Source organism: Chrysochloris asiatica, unplaced genomic scaffold, assembly GCF_000296735.1.
Source record: "Chrysochloris asiatica unplaced genomic scaffold, ChrAsi1.0 scaffold00071, whole genome shotgun sequence".
Taxonomy (NCBI): domain Eukaryota; kingdom Metazoa; phylum Chordata; class Mammalia; order Afrosoricida; family Chrysochloridae; genus Chrysochloris; species Chrysochloris asiatica.
In genome coordinates this window covers 10394961-10409741 of record NW_006408589.1, presented here as the reverse complement: position 1 = coordinate 10409741, position 14781 = coordinate 10394961, and positions in this window count along the sequence as shown.

Below are 14781 nucleotides of genomic sequence, written 5' to 3'. Positions count from 1 at the left end.
GGATGTCATGCTGGGTAAGATGGAAGGTCAGAGAAAAAGATGAAGACCCTCAATGAGATGGATTGGCCAGGTGGCATCATTGATGGACTCAAGTGTGGCAGTGGTAGTGAGGCTGGTCCAGGATCGGACATTGTTTCATTCTGCTGTGCATGGGGTCACTATGAGTCGGTTCCGACTCTATGGCACCTGACAACAACAATACTTGCTCACAGTATCAAACATCTTTATCTTCTCTTTTCAAGTTCTGGTCAGTTAGCCATCCAAGCTAGGTCAGAGGGGTACTATCTTCAAGTTTGAGAGTTTACACGTGGATTTCTGAGGAAGGGCTCAATTAGACTTCTGCTCCTATAAAGGTTTACAGCCTCAGAGCTCCTTTGTAGGGTCACTATGAGTCAGAATTGATTCAATAGCAGTGGGTTTGGATTTTAACAATACAGAACAGGTATCTGAATCCCTGAGGTGCTATTTTCTCTTTTACAAATGAAAGACCTTTTGTTCCTTTGTTCCATTTGACAAGTTTTGAAATTTTCCATCCTTCTCTAAAGACAAATGCTCCAGAACTCACACTGTATATAGCAGTGCAATTGACAAACATGATTTTCAGACTTTGGATTCAGAAAACAAATCCCTTTAGTAGATTATTTTGTATTAAAGATTTTTTGAGCTAGGACCAGATTGTTCCAATGGAAATATTAGTAAATAATTGGTTCCATTAAAGATGTTTTACTCAAGTTAGGTTCTTTGAGTCAGATTCCTTTGTTCTTAACAAGGGGTTTTGACAGCCCAGCACAGACTTCTGATCTATATTCTTCAAAAGCACATGCCTTTGATTTCCTCTTCATTCACTCTTTGGACCTTTAATTCTAGAGCTTAAAGACAATCAAGCTACATTTAAATGTTCTCAAAAGTTGCATTCGGAATGCATAATTAGGCACAATTAAGTGGTAGCATGAAAATGTTATGGTATTTTAGTCAGGACTGCTAGTACTGAGCCGATTCAATGGTACTTAACAACAACATCTAGTACTACCTGAGTTCTTGCTTTGGGTTCACTACCACTTGTTCTGAAAGGTCTCCATGGGAGATACTAAACAAAGAAGGCAAAGCACAGTTACTGTGACCCCAAATGCCAAAGTGGAACACAAGCAAGCTGGGCTAAAATCCAGAGAGCTCCTGTAGCCAAGTGAGACAGGCTTGAATGGACTTGAGACAAGCAGAAAAGACACTCTGTCACCACAAAGCCCAAACAGTTTTGAGTGTTTACCCTTACAAAGCTTCCAGTGCCTGAAGCTAAGCTGGGAATTCTCAGGTTCTAGAGAGGAAAGGGGAACATGGTGCCTCTATAGGATAAGCACTGAACTGTGAACCGCAATGTTGGCCATTCAAGCCCACCAGCCGCTCCATGGGTGAAATATGAGGCTTTCTGCTCTCACCAAGATTTGAAGCTTCAGAGACTATGATGGATATGTGGCATGGAGTTGGTTCTGACTCATAGAGACCTGCATAGGGTTTTTGAGGCTGTAAATCTTTATGGGAGCAGAAAGTCTCATCTTTCTCCTGTGGAACGACTGGTAGTTTTGAACTGCTGGCTTTGAGGTTAGTAGCCCAACTCGTAGCCAGAGGGTTACTATTAGTGGAAACTGACTCAATGGCACTTTACATAGGGGGGTAAAGCATCCAAAGAAAGATGGCTGGACATTCTCCCAATAGAGCAAGAGAAGGCTAATATACCACTCTGAGGGAGAGAAGAAAGACCTTTTAACGCTGTGTAGTGATACAACCCAAAGCAGTCAACCATAGCCATAATTTCCCCTTTTGCAATTAGAGCAAAAAGGGTGGAATAAATGAGAGAAGAGTCAAATAACTCTTCTATACAATTAAAAGCCAAAATGTAAAAAATCTCTGTGTATGTATGCATGTTAAGGAGTCCTGGTGTGGTGCTGTGGGTGAATGTGCTGGACTGCAAAGTCAGTTTGAATTACAAGGTCAGCAGTTCAAGCTCACTAGTTCAAGCTCACCAGCTGCTCCTTGGAAACCCTATAAAGGGTTGCTATGGGTCAGAACCAACTTAATGGCATTTAACAACAACAATGTATATTAAGGACTCCTGGTGTGATGCTGTAGGATAAGCACTGGATTGTAAACCACAAGGTCAATAGTTCAAGCCCACCAGTTACTCCGTGGAAACCCTATACAGAGTCGCAGTGAGTTGAAATGGACTCAACAGCATTTAACAATGTATGTTAAGAATGTATGTTCAAATATGCCCACTTGTTCATTTAGGAGACATACTATCTCAATTGCATTGGTGTTGTCATCTTTATGATGCTAGATATAATTGTGATTCAGGACAGGTTTGGACCTACACACCAAAGCTGAATTGTAATATGTGCAAGGGTTTCTACAATCATACCAAAGTCGTCCAAATCTATTTAAAGTGAAACCATGCTGTTGACATCTACTGGTTTGCTGCCTGGTATCCACTTACCTTTCTTTTGGAAGCTACTCCTCAATTTCCCCTGCTTCTAACTCACTAGTTCCCTATAGAGTTGACTCTACCCCTAACTCAATAGTGGCAGACCTGACCAATCAGAATTTGTATCCTATTGAGAGCTGTCACGGAATCAAGGATAAACACATGAACTAACCAAGTCCAATCAGAATGGACTCCGGGACTTTTTCAGGAAACGCTGGGGCAAAGGAGTTCATTCTTTTCCATTAGATTTGAATGTAGAAGCATGGAGCTCCAAGGGCTGATGACAGTCATCAGCCAACCATATAAGAAGGGAATTATCAAGAATGGAGACACCACCAAAGCAATATACTTCATATATATATATATAAACTTAATCCTGATGACATTATTTGGGCTCAAGCCATATCTGAAGCTGGTATGCCCCTGAATTGCTTGATTTACAAGCACCAATAAATACTTTTCCATGTTTAAGCCAGTTTGGATTGAATTTCTATCTTTTGTAGCCAAAAATTGAAAAAGTTATAAATGATACCCATATGTACATTTCATAATAGTTAAGGATAGAGTAAAGATAATTCTCATTAACCATAAAAACAAAAATGAAAATCTATGAGCACTTATTGTGAACCAGGCACTGTTCTAACTTCATTATATTAACTTACTTAATGCTAAAAACAAACCCATCAAGTAGGTGTTCTAATTCCACCCCACTCCCCCTTTAACGGGTGAGTCTGGCATAAATTGCTCAGGAAACCTGCCCAAACTTCGTTATTAGCAAGGTAGAGATCCCATACTCTGTTAGTAAATCTGATCCCAGAGCCTATCAACTAACTTGTTATATTCTATTGCTTGTTGGTTTTGTTGTTAAGTACCTTCAAATCAGTTCTGCCTTACAGTAACCTGGTAAAGGGTGTCCAAGAAGTGGCTGATGGGCGTGAGCCACTGATCTTGTGGTTAGCAGTCCAGTGTTTATACTACAGTGCCACACTATTTCTAATATCAAAAAAAAAAGAAAGCTAGTCAGAGCCCTGGTGTAGCACTATAGGATAAGCACTGCACTGCTAACTACAAGATTAGCGGCTCATATCACCAGCTGCTCCTTGGCCTATACAGGGTTGCTGTGATTCAGAACCAACTCAACAGCACTTAACAGCAGGCAGAATGTCATGCCATGGCTCCTAGCCAAATGGGGAATTGGAATGCTGTACAGAATGCCTAAGTAAAAGCAAAATTGTAGGAGCCATTGATGGACAGGACTTGACAGACATTGAAGTCAGAGCAAAATTTCTGCTGCGTCTTAGCTGTGTGGCCTTGTGCATGTCTTTAACTATTCTGAACCAGAGTTTTCTCATCTATAAGGATCTCTACCTCATGGATGTTGTTGTTGTTACTGGATCTTACTCATGGCGAACGCATGTACAACAGAATGAAATATGGCCTGATCCTATGCCAGCTTCATGATCAATGAGTCCAAAATACACCACTGTGTATTTGTGTGCTTTTCAACCTAGAGGGCTCATCTTTCAGTGCTGTATCAGGCAGTTTTCTTTTGTGATTGACAGGGTTTTCATTGGCTAATTTTATGGAAACAGATCCCTACGCCTTTCTTCCTACTCTGCTTAATCTGGAAGATTGGTTGAAACTATGGATGACCCTGCCGGTATTTGAAATACTGGTGACATCATTTCCAGTATCACAGCACTATGAAATCCACCACAGTATGACAAAATTACAGATGGGTGGTGGTCATGGATGTTATAAGATTAAATTAAGAGGTTAAATATGGAAAGCATTGTCAGTTCCAAAAACATGGTACATATTCAATAAATGGAAGCCAGTTGCTTTCATTAGGGTGGTGTAAACAGTTAAGCACTCAGCTACTAACCAAAAAGTTAGATGCTCAAATCTATCCAAAGGCACCTCAGAAGGAAGTCCTGGAGGTCTGCTTCCCAAAGATCATGACCATTGAAATCCCTATGGAGTACCAACAGTTCTCAGTTCCTCTCTGAACCACATGGGGTTGCCATGAGTAGGAACTGACTTGATGGCAACTGGTTTGTTTGTTTGTTTTTAATCTGGTAGCTGAGTTTTGGTGGTTGTGGTATGTCTAGGGTTCACCCTACAACTTCTAGCCTAATTCATTGCATGGGCCCTGGCTGGTGGTTGTGAGCTTTCTGACTGCCTTGGTGAAGGCTAACTCCTACAGTGGCTGAGGCACAAGTTCATTGACCCATAGCTGAGCAGAGTGCAGAGCTAGGGCAGAGATTTTTCCCACATGTTCCCATCCATAGGTAGTAAATCTATCCAGTAAGGCCATATTTGAATAGAAAGAAACAATATTGGGCATAAATTCCAGCATCCTGTTCAGCAACCCCTTCAAAGCCCACTGGCCCTCTAGACCTCTCTTGAAGGCTGGTGGGAGAAAGTTCTGAGGAGGAAATTCCAAGCATAGTATACAAGAAAGGGGTCATCGTTTTGATATGTGGGTGTCACTTGCCTAAAAGCAGTCCTTGAATAAGAAGAAACAAAGAAAAGAGCAGCAAATTAGGACTGCATATAAAAAATGCTCCAGACCGTAGCTAGAATTAAGTTAAAAAGACTCATTTTGGTCAATTATAATCCTGAGAGAAGAGTCTTTACAAACATGGTAGCTAGATTTTTTAAAAATGTCTTGAGCCTCAGTCACATTAAGGGGAAAATTATTTTCTTAAGAAACTCAAGGATGATTTTGTTTTTGTTCTCTGCTAAATAAGCAACCCATTTACAATGTCAAACCGTTAGAACAGGTCCAGTCCTGTTATGACAAATATCATCCCCTCAGCCAATGGTCCACTCATTGCAAAATGTATTTAATAATAAAACATTTCCAGAACCACTGAGAATGGAAAAACTATGAATGTCATTTCCTGCTCAGGGGTCTGATGCTAGCTTAATGGGAGAACCACACAATGTGGGCGTCTCTGCCGTTCAACCTGGCGGAGTGCTTATTCAAAGCATCTCAGGGGAGCATGGCTGGGAGAGGGTATAACAGGAAGAACCCAAATCAGGAAAACACCATCACAACTTCAGATGGAAGAGGTAGAAAGGGCAGAAACTGATGATGAGTAACCATTTTAGCAATTCAGAAGTTAAAGCCTAAGGGGGAGAGAGGTATGGATTCAGAACTGAGGCTGTGAATTGTAAATCCTCGTCTACTTTATGGGTTAGGTCATATAACATGTACACGATTGGACATTAGCTGAAATCTGTTTCTGACATACATTGTTGGTATAAACTCTATTCTCTAGAGGAAGCTATAACTATTCAATTATTGAATAAAACAAGTATGACATCAAATCTTCCACAAAAGTGAAGAAAACTTTACTTGCAATTTTAGGTCTATAACAATAGTATTGTCATGTTTAAGCCCTAAAACTTGCAATTAACTGACAAATTTAAAAACAGAATGACTGTGAACCACAGGTTGCAAACTGGTTGGTCATCTGTAATACTTAAGATTGCCATGAATCAGAACAGATGGCTATGTGTGTGTACTTGGTTTATGCTGAGTCTAGTTGAATGAACTCTCCACAGCTTTTTTTTTCCAAAAATGATCTTCCACTCTAGGAGCTCTCTGATCTCTCACCCTGAAGGTTATATGTGACACCCATTTGTCTTCTCTTAATTGGTTGTTGTTAAGTGTTGTTAATTCAGTTCAGACTCATAGCAATCTTTTTAGGGTTTCCAGGGAGTGGCTGGTGGATTTGAATCACCGACCTTGCATTTCAAACTGACCTTTATCCTACTGCACCACACCAGTACTCCCTTATTTGGGTAGAGTTATTCTATTATTGGAATCTGTGAGCACTGGGATGCCCCTCCCCCCTTTTCTCTCCCTTACAAGATAGTTCTACATATCCAAGATTTCTTCTGGGGAGAGTGGTAATTAGTAAATACATTTGGTTTCAGATTTCAGTCTTTTCCAATTAGTTTTATCAGTAATAAAATTGACATCTTGATCTCCATCTGTCTTATCCCTATGTCTTTTTGAATGTTAAGAATAGAAGAGAGGGAATGTTATTAATTGACTCCTTCAAGAGTCAATTGACTCCTTCTGATTTCAACATTTAAAAATTAGAAATTTTCAAATAAGGTTTTCTGGCTTTTGCTGAAAAAACAGATCTGGTGATATTAGGGTCATATTTACATATATTATCAATTGATGCAAACTGATAATAGAGTCTACATTTAGATATGACTTGAATGCTTCAATTTCCTATCTTCTTGATCATTCCATATTTATTTACACCAGGCGTTTTCATATATCACCCAACCCCCACATATAATTCAAAATTCCTACAGTAAAACAAAAATCCTCACAACTGTACCATAAATAACAACATGATAAATGGGGGAAAGATAGAAGTTGTCAAAGACTTCATTTTGCTTGGATCCACAATCAACACTTATGGAAGCAGCAGTCAAGAAAACAACCAGCATACTGCATTAGGCTAAGGTATCAGTTCAAGAACTAAAGTGCATTTAACCCAAGCTATGGTGTTTTCATTAGCTTCATATGCATGTAAAAGTTGGACAATTAATACAGAAGATCATGGAAGAAATGATGAATTTGAATTATGGTGTTGGAGAAGAATATTGAAAGTATCATGAACTGCCAGAACAAACAAATCTGTGTCAGAAAAAGTGCAGCCAGAATCCTCCTTAGAAAACAGGAAGGCAAGGCTTTGTCTATTTGGACATATTGTCAAGAGGGGACCAGTCCTTGAAGAAGGACATCATGCTTGATAAAGTGGAAGGTCAACAAAAAAGAGGAAGATGGACTGGCACAGTGGCAGCAGCAATGGGCTCAAATATAACAACAATTGTGAGGTGGGTGCATGGCCAGGTAGTGCTTTGTTGTATTGTGTAAAGGGGAACTATGAGTTGCAACCAACTCAATGGCATCTACCAACAGCAACAAATGGGTGATTTTTTTTTAAATCATTGATATGGAAGATCTCATAACTGTAAGTCTGGCTGTAAAGCTAAATATTGTATCATTCTGGTTCCTGCAGATCTCTGTTGTTCCACTCCTCTGCACTCCCAAAGCAACACGGACCTAGATCAACAGTCTTTTTACTAGTTTTAGGTGCACCCACCAGTTAAAAAAAAAATCTATTTTAACCCTATAGCAAGGAACACCTTCCATCTATAGCTTATATTTTGAGTCCAGACATTTTAGGTTGTGTCTCTCTGGTAAAAGCAAAGTAGAGGGCTGGAAAAAGCTTGAACTAGTTCAAGCAAAACACATGTCAAATGACCCAGGTAATTTCCAGAAAAGCCAATGTTTTCTCTGAATTAGAGCACTTGGAGAGTTGCCTCAACCACCTGTATTGCTTAGGTCATGGAGACTAAGATTGTGTTTTTGCAACTAAAATAACCATAGTTGAACTGGTCCGTGGAGACCCATTTAAAAAACAGAATTTTGCTGCATCACTAGGGATCAAATTAACTTTAACACAATCAGTTGCGGGGAAACTAAACTATTAATTTGATTGTCCTGAAGCAATTTAATTATATTACATAAATATGACTAACATTAAACTTATTCCCAGTTTGACTCTGTATGATAGCAAAATGGCTAATCAATCAATCATCTGACCCACATGACACCAATTGCTGGCTGAACATTTTTATTTAATTGACTGCAAGTTTGGAATTCTTTTAGATACTGTTATGGTTTAAGTGATGCAGACTAAGATTCAGCTCCATTAATATCCCACCCACACACCCTTTTTCTTCATATATTATGGTTGGGTGACTTCTAAATAATGCTAAATTCCTCCACTGGATTTTCCTCTACAGGCCTTGCTCATGTCTATGTCTTTCCTGTTTGAAAATAAACTCCTTTCTGGTTTACTTTTGAAAATCCCTGGCATTCATTCCTTTTTCAAGGCATTGCTGGTGTTGTTATCATTGTTAAGTACTGTCAAGTCGGTTCTGACTCATAGCAACCCTGAATAGGGATTCTAAGAAGCAGCTAGTGGGTTTGAATCTCTGACCTTGAGGTTAACAATCCAGTGCTGATCCTAAAGCACCACTCCAGGACTCCAAAATATCTATGTAGCTATAGATTGCTGTGTAGAATGTAAAGCGTCTTACAAATGAAATATCTAATGAGACACTGAAATGTTTTGAATATTAGTCCATGAGATTGTTAGAAGAGCTTGGCCACCTTACAACATAACGTTAAACAAAGGTGAAGCCTCCTAACTACCTTTTATTGTTTCATACCTGAAATCCCAAGCACCATGATATCATTCGCTTCAGAAAGTAAATACAAAGTAAATATTACTCCAGATTTAAATCCAGGAACTCAAACAAGCACAACAGACTGGAGTGTTTGGCTTCATTTCTTGCTGTGAATCAGAGCCAGGAGGTTCCCATTAAGGTGTATATGAATTGTATTACTCCATGCTGAAGTCTGTCTATAACGTAATGCTGTAAGGCAGCCAAGTTCTTCTAACAATCTAATGGACCAATATTCAAAATGTTTCAGTGTCTCATTAGATCCTTCATTTGTAAGAAGCTTTATATTCTACTCAACAATCTATAGTTACATTGATATTTTGTTTTAGAGTAAAGTAAAACCTGTTTTAAATAAGTTTATTACTTCCATTGTATTAGTACCTCTCAGGTTGTCATATTCATCTGGAATAAGTTGCCATAAAAAAAGGGAATAAATGCACAGAATTATGCATGGAGTGTGCTTTGATATTGTTCAAAGTAACAGGAGGAGCATTTTACAGAGAAAAATTTGTTCTACACCCCCATCACTGTTCAAAACCTGGAGAAAAAAAATTCCGTAAACTAAGTCACTTGGCAAGGCAAAAATTGTTCGAATAAGCTCAAATCACACACACGCCAAAGCAACAAATATTCTCTCTTCAGCCTCAAACCACTCCCTTGTCTTCTGATTCCTTTCCTTTGAATGAATCCCTGAAGAGTTTTAAGCAAATACATTTTGAAAATGTGCTGACTCACGAAAGATTTAGTAGTTGAAGAAAAGAGTTTAATGCTAGCCCCCCTCTCACAGCTCCTCCTTATCCTTCAAAAACCACTTCTTCAAATGATAGCTTGTGAAGACGTCCCTCATCATTAGGTCATCTCTCTCCCTACAATATCACCAACTCCAAAGATAAACGACCTGGGAAGAGGATGAAACGGACTGAGTTTCAAAAGCTCCCATGGACTGATGGTCCCAGTGCTCTATCTGGAAGGTCTCTTTTCTTGTCTTTCTAATACTAGTGTTCTCTGCTGAAAGGACAATGATTATTTCATTGGCTCCAGAAGTGAGACATGAAGAATCAGTGCTGATGGAAACTGAAGCCATGAAATAGTCATGTATTTTCTGGGGCGAAAAACAAGCACAGAAACTGTAAAAGAAATTCTACTAACAAAGAATAATTAACACTGGTCTGTTAAACACTGATGGGGGGGGGGCTTGATGAACGAATCAGGTGTTCTCCATTGTCACTGAGGAAAATAAAATAAAATTAGATTGAAATATATCAGGAGAAGGAAGATAAGGTCATATGCTAAGCAAAGCTTCATGACTAGGCAATCAACTTTTTCCAACTAGGTCTTTAAAAATGGAAATAATAATGAATCTTATTATTACTAGTATTAATACCTACTGCTCCAGGTAGAGGAGTGAATGAAATCTGTAAGAGGTTCTACATCATGTTTCCTGTTATCCTTCTACTCTCCCAATCCAGCTCTAGTGAAGTCTAGTTCATTAACAATTGGCAGCTGGGTGATGCTTCAATCAAACACTGCCACATAGTAGTTGTCTCTATGTTTGTTCAGAGAGGTGCTGTGGTTTAAAGTACTGGACTGCAAGGTCAGTGAGGGCCACAAGGTTGGAAGTTCACACTCATCAGCTGCTCCTTGGAAACCCTATACAGGGCCACTGTGATTCCAAACTGACTCCACAGCATACAACAACATATACCTTATTTCTTCTATGTAAGTTCATAGAGGCAAGAACTATTTATTATCCTACACATCTTTGCAAGATTGTATTATGGAAACAGATTTATAAGTAAATTACTAAAGTCAGTGTATAAGATAAAAATTTCACTTGGTCAAATCATCCTCAGAAAACTCTTAGAAAAGGTAATGGCCCTTAGAAAAACAATATAGTCTGTTTTCTTCTAGTGTTGGGACACTGGTTAGTATATCCTTCGAACCAGTTACCATTGTGTTAATTCTGACTTATGGCAACTTCATGCATGCCAAAGTAGAACTATGCTCCATTAGGTTTTCAGTGGCTGAGTTTTCTAAAGTTGATCACCAGTCCTTCAGAGGTGCCTCTAAGTGGGCCCAAAGCTCCACGCTCTCAGTTATAGTAGCTGTGTGCCCCTGCTTGCACTTGGGACTCCATTGTTTGTATACAGCTTTATGTGCTACTTTTGGTTAAACATGTTTATGCGTAGGGCCCATAGTGTCTGGAAAATATAAATTTAAATATATAGATAGATTCATTTATCTCCTAATCATTTAAAAACAGAGTTTCATTCAGTGTAACATGATACTTTCAGCAGGAGAAACATACACACACTGATACTTGATGAGGGAAAAGAAGATTCACATCCTGCATTTCATACAATGCCCACTATATTAATCAGGATCTAGTTGGAAAGCAGAAACCGCTCTAAGTTTCAAATCAAGGTGATTTAATACAGGTGATCAGTTTCACAGGGATTTGAAGGTTGAAAAAAAACCAAAAAGGATGGTGAGGTAGCGCCGGTATCAGCAACTCAGAAAGTAGCTACCATTCTTAGCGCTGTGAGAGTAGAAGAGAAGCTGTGTTCCCAGAACCTGAGAGCTTGGAGGAGGAGTTGCCACAGAGAGGATGATCAGATCACCAGATGCGACTGCACAGCTAGTTCCGGGACCTCTGAGGGAGATGCCACAGGATTGATACCCAGGCTCTGATGGGGAGCTCTAAGGCCAAGTGTGGCGCAGTTGCTATTGGGACCGCTAAAGACGACATTGTAAATCTGATGCTTGTTGTTGGTGCTGTTAAGTGGTGTCCGGTCATTTCTGAGTCATAGCAACCCTGAGGAGGGTTTCCAAAGAGCAGCCTGGTGGGTTTGAACTGCTAGCCTTGCGGTTAATAGTCCAGTGCCACACCAGGACTAGACATGTTAAATTAACTGGATGTTGTAGTCTTACTTGAGTGTTACTGCTGTTAGGAAACTAACTAGAACTACCAACAGGAAAAGTGTCCTTTCTGCCTTCCATCTTCTCATAATCTGCCAGTGCCTCAAGTTGGAAACTCTAACCAGAAACCAACCAGCAAAGGAGTCTAGATAGAACTGCCCCATAGGGGTTCCAAGACTGTAAAGCTTTTTATAGCTGTAGTTACGGTGACTGTTACAGAGCAAATTCACTTTCCATTCAACAATTTATACAGTATTTTGTGACACTGACTGAACCCCTTCAATTGTAGCAGCACTCTTTTCATTTCTTCCCAGGGCTCCATGTTCCCATTTGTCTTTCCTGCAACTGCCTTCATTGTGAGTTTTTTTGGGGACAAATGCTGCCCTTTGGGTCTCATAGGGCTGATTGTACTGAGAAGTATATTCCTCCCTGGTGTTATTATTCACTTTGTAGGCCTGCCTGTTCGGCTGAAAATTGATCCCATGTTTGAAGGGTGTCTAAGGGTCACAATCTTGGGGATTCCACTAGTCTCCATCAGACTAGTTCATCTGGTCTTTTTTGTGGTTTTGGATTTGATTCTACATTTACTTTCTCCCTTTCTAGCCAGACTTTCTATTGTGATCCAGATCAGAATGGTTGTTAGTGGTAGCAGGGCACCATCTAATTCTTCTGGTCTCTAGGTAGTGGAGGTTGTGGTTTATGTAGTCCATTAGTCCTTTGGACTAATTGTTTCCTCGAGTCTTTAATTTTCTTTTCTCTTTTTTACTTTGGATGAGGAGAGACCAATAGTTACATTGCATATGGCAGTCACAAGGTTCTATGACCCCAGTCACTACTCATCAAGATAGGATGTAGAGCATTTTCTTTGTGGAATATGTTATGACAGTTGACGTACATGTCTGCTAAGACTATGTCCTAAGTCCCCAAACCCAGTGAGTCACTTACACAAGGTTTTTGGTTATGGTTAAGTTTTTAGAACTTTAAGGCTACAAATTGTTATGGAAGGACACTGTCACATATTTCTCCCATGGAGTGACCACTGGGTTTGAAATGCTGACCTTTCAGTTAGTAGGCCAAAGCTTTAGCATTGTGCTACCAGGGCACATATATATCCCATTTTGTTTTGCCATAATTAAATTCCAGTAAGTTAAATGTATGCACAAAACAAACTCCCTTTATCTTATAGACCCATATTTCATTGACCCAAAATCCTATTAATAGCATTTGATTAATATACATATTGAATGAGTAAATTAATTGTTTCTCTTGTTTTGGTTTTGGTTTTTGGTGTTGAGGGGATTTCCTCAGATTATTAGTCTGTTAAACTGCTTTTGAGAAATGAGTCCAGAGAAAATATACAGGAACCTTAAGGAAAAAATCCATAGGTCACTGACACGGCAAATGCACCTATCCAACCAGTCCAAATGGTTTCTATCACTTGTTATATCCCCTGCCTCTCTACTTGCAATTCACTATAGCAAATCGCTAATGTAGCTACACTAACATAGCCTAAGAGTGACATCCAGTGGCTTAATGTTTATTCACTTACTGTAATACACAAGGAAATGGAATGAGCTCTTGATTGTCAATATGAATAGAATGAAGCATACCATATAAAACCTGGGCAGAAGATTTATGATTTAACTTCGGAGATTATTGAAGTAGATTTGCTATCTAATTCTTTGGAGCCTTATAATTAAGATAGTTTGTCTTTTGTTTTTCCTGAGCACAAGTGAGTCATAATTCTGTGATTTCTGCTAGAGGAATGAGCTGGTGTGCAGAGAAGGAAACTGGGGACTAAGACTTAGAGAATTAATCAGTTCTAGAATTGGCCCCCAAAGACAGAAGTTCAATATTTGGAACCCAAAAGAGCATGGAAAATTCAGTAGGCCCAGGCTTGAATGATTATCTAAAGGTGTCTTATGATCAGAGTCATTCTAAGCAGAGTTGGGTGCGCTGCAGGCATGATCCCCATGGATCAAGTTGCTCAAGAAGAACCCCAACCAGCAGATGGGGCATGAGTGGCTAGGTCAGCAAAATGCCAGGGCTTCAGAAAAACTATCTCACGTTCTGGTGATTCTCCATTCCAAGTGCCTCACTGCAACAAGCTGCAGGTAATTTTCGTTGGTGGCTTGGGGATCCAATCTCACTCTTGCATAGATATTGTCTGTAGCTAGTTACCATGGAGTCAGCTCATAGTGATTCCAGGTACGAAACAACAAAATACTGCTGAGTCCTGCACCATTTTAATGACTATAAGTATACTCAATGTGTTTTTATGTATTTGAGTACTTTCTAAGGGGCCCATCTTCCAAAGTTATATTGAAAAACATTCTGTTGTGATCCCTTGGCTAATGTTCAGAAGTAGATGGCCAGCTTTCCTAGTCTGTCATAATTTGGAAGCATCTCTGAAGCTTGTCCACCATGGGTGACTCTGCTAGAATTTGAAGTATCAGTAGAACAGCTTCCAGCATCATAGCAACATGCAAATCACCACAGAATGACAAACTGACAGGTGGTGACTTATATGTTGCTAAGTTGTTGTTGTTAAGTGCCATAGAGTAGGTTCCAACCTGGCAATTCAAATGGACTTTGCAGTCCTGTGTATTAACTCACAGTGCCACACCAGGATTCTGTTGTTGTTAAGTGCTATTAAATCAATTCTGACTCGAGTGACCTTGTGTAGAGTTTCTCAGGAGCGGCTGGTGGGTTTTAACCACCAACCTTGCGATTGGCAGTCCAATGTTTATCCTATACCACTGCACAGGTACATCAAAAAACAAAAGAAAGGGACAGATGGCAAGATAGCAGACTAGCAGAAAAGGCTGTATGAACCCTATACAACAAAGATACAGAAAACAAAATTTAAAAGAAGCAGGTGTTAAAGAGTAGACAGGGATGGGAAACTTGGACATTGGCTACCCAAAATGGGGGCGCTACAGAGGCAAGAAGTGGCTGGCTTACAAGGTTTCAAGAGGGAACCTAGATCCAGAGGGTGTGGAGGAAGGTAGAATCTCCACTGAGTAGTATCCAATCTGTCTTAGGCAGGGCTGATGTAAGGAGATGTGGATAGGTCTCTTGTGATACAATAGTGAATA